Genomic DNA, 2,794 nt, shown 5'->3' on the forward strand with positions numbered 1-2,794 from the left:
ATATTTTGGTTTTTCACCCTTTTCCACTTGGTAATAAATATGTAAAAAATGTTATTTCCCCAATTTTCCATTACTTTCTAAAACTCCTCCCTCACCCCCACCAGATTTGGGTTTTTTCCCTACTTTCTTTCACTTTTGTACGTTTCCTACAATTTTTCCATTGGAAAGAGAGAGAAAAGGAAAAAAAGGCAGAGAAAAGTTGGGAAAGTACCAATATTGCAATAAAACAAAGAGAGAATATTGACATCATTCCATTTCCAAAACCAGAAAAAGATCCTGACATTTGGAGTCAAATCCTTGAAATATAAAAAATATTGAAAATCTCTATTTCATATGAAACATTTTCATCATTCAAGTTTGTAAATTTTCCATGATTCAATGGAAATTATTTTGAAAAAAATAAAGAGATTTTCCCATCAAACTTCGTGTAGTCAACACAAGCACTGTTTTCAATGGGAAAAGAATTTGGTTGACACATTTTGACCAGCTTTAGGCAAAGTTTCCTTCCTCGACTAGGTCTGAGCTAATATTTTTGGCCAGGTTGGAGCTATCTTCTGACATTCTGACTCTACAAGGCGGTTGTTCATGTATATATGTATGTAATTTCAGTGGTAGTGTGGGAACTCCTAGCAATACCAGGAAAGGCTGGATTAAAGACTTTGACATTCTTGATAATTACTCTGTTCTTTTTATGCTGCAATTATCTTCATCTCCTTGCAAATGTGTGTAAGTGATATGCTAAGAGAGACGCAAGGATGACTGATCTGGAGAGAGGAATTGCCATCACAGATATTTTTGCAATCACACTGCAAATGTGGAAACGTTCCCTGTAGATTAACTTCCATGGATCTGAACACCAAGCATGGATTCATTTGCAGAAATTATGTCCAGCAACGGACAGGCAGGAGTACTTAACTCCATCTCTCAGCTGGGAGCACAAAAATGATTTAGGGTGAACTTAACAGAAGGTTATGGATAGATTTTTATACTTCCATGAGAATAGCTGGAGGCCAAGGGCACAAACATGTCAGAACCATAGAAGACTGTCACCATGGTGACGTGTGAGGTGCATGTGGAGAAGGCCTTGGAACTCCCTTCAGCTGGACATATCCTCAAGATGGCCATTAGGATGAAAGCCTAAGAAACCAAGATCAAGGAGAACTGAATCAGGAGCAGTATCAGCCCCTCAGTGAAGTCTACCACCTCACTAACCCATATGTTTATGCAGGCCAGCTTCAAAATGGCCAGCACCTCACAGAAGAAGTAGTTGATCTTGTTCAGGCTGCAATAGACCAGACTCATGGTGTGAAGCTGATGTGCCTTGTGGCAAAGATGGAACCTCATGTGCACGAGCCAGTTGCCATCCTGGTATTGATCAGCCTGCTCGTGTTATGGTACAGCACAGAGAGTGGCAATTGGCTGAGTACCAGTTTTAGGCCATCATAGCATAGAGGGCACACTCACTTATCCCCAGGAAGAGGAAGATGTACATCTGGGTGAGACAGCCAGCACAGGAGATACTCTTCCTCCTGGAGAGGAGGTACAGCAGTATCTGCATCATAGTGGTAATGGTGTAGCTCATGTCCAGGAATGACTGGTTAGCCAGTAAGAAGTATGTGGAGATGGTGTGATGTTACTGACATAACCTGTGACCATCTAGATCATTGTTGCAACCACTGTTATATATTTGCAGCAAATATTGTACAAAGGTTGTCATGTAAGGTGTCTAAGGAAAGGTTATGATTTGCTGATTATGATTATGCTCTCTGTATGTGTGTATCATTTTTGTAGCTAAAGTTATGAATATTGGCTAGGTACTTTTATCTCAATAAGTTTTGATTCTAAGTAGCCTCAGTGAAACATTTGGTCAGCTTCTAGAGAAGGGACTATTCTCAGTAAGTGCCCAATCGAGAAACACTTAACAGACAATGGACTTTAGAAGACACCAATCCACATCTGAGCTTTCTGCTTGCTGTAATTTTCCACAGTAAGAACAAAGGTGTCCTACCACCTGGAAGAGACTATAAAAGGCAGCTGACTCATCTTCATCTTATCTTTAATTCTGCTTCTTACTTCTGGAGGAACATTGCTACAAACTTCAGAGTCGTAGCCATGTTAGTCTGTATCAGCAAAAAGAATGAGGAGTCCTTGTAGCACCTTAGAGACTAACAGCCCCACCAAATTTGGGGTTTTCCCTACTTTCTTTCACTTTTGTACCTTTCCTAAAATTTTTCCATTGGAAAGGAGAGATATATGCATCCAATGAAGTGGTGTTTAGCCCATGACATCTTATGCCCAAATAAATTTGTTAGTCTCTAAGGTGCCACAAGGACTCATTCTTATTGATACAAACTTAAGCTCTTCTCTGTTTGGCTGGTTTGGTTTGCCTTTGTGTGCAAATGAATCCCAGCCTTGGGCTGTAACTGCCCAGCTTTAAGCAATTTGTCTTGAATTGATACTCTCAGTTGGGTCCCACCAAAGCCAGCATTGTTATAGATGGGAGTCCCAAGGAGGTTCTCCAGGATGATGGCCTGGAAGTCCACAAACAGCGGCAGCTCCATCCTCCTATAGATGGAAAGAATCCCAGAAGGCTAAAATCTGACATGGAGCTTTTGCACTTGGAGCTGGCATCCAGGCAGGGTCTACATGGTTGTGCAGAAGGGCACGGAAAGCCCTACTTAGCTGCAGGGACAATATGACCTATCTGATTATCCCATTTAAGGCTAAGTTTCTCTTGTCTGAGAACTCCAGGACATAGGATTAATGTCTCCGGCCAAACTCCTTCCTTTTGTAC

At 41.2% G+C, this 2,794-nt stretch overlaps 1 pseudogene; it reads right to left on the reverse strand.

Moving 5' to 3' along the window:
• Window positions 1-969: 969 nt before the first annotated feature.
• LOC115641106 lies at window positions 970-2,561 on the reverse strand (annotated as a pseudogene).
• Window positions 2,562-2,794: the final 233 nt, after the last annotated feature.

The sequence above is a fragment of the Gopherus evgoodei genome, unplaced genomic scaffold (genome assembly GCF_007399415.2).
Source record: "Gopherus evgoodei ecotype Sinaloan lineage unplaced genomic scaffold, rGopEvg1_v1.p scaffold_33_arrow_ctg1, whole genome shotgun sequence".
Lineage (NCBI taxonomy): Eukaryota > Metazoa > Chordata > Testudines > Testudinidae > Gopherus > Gopherus evgoodei.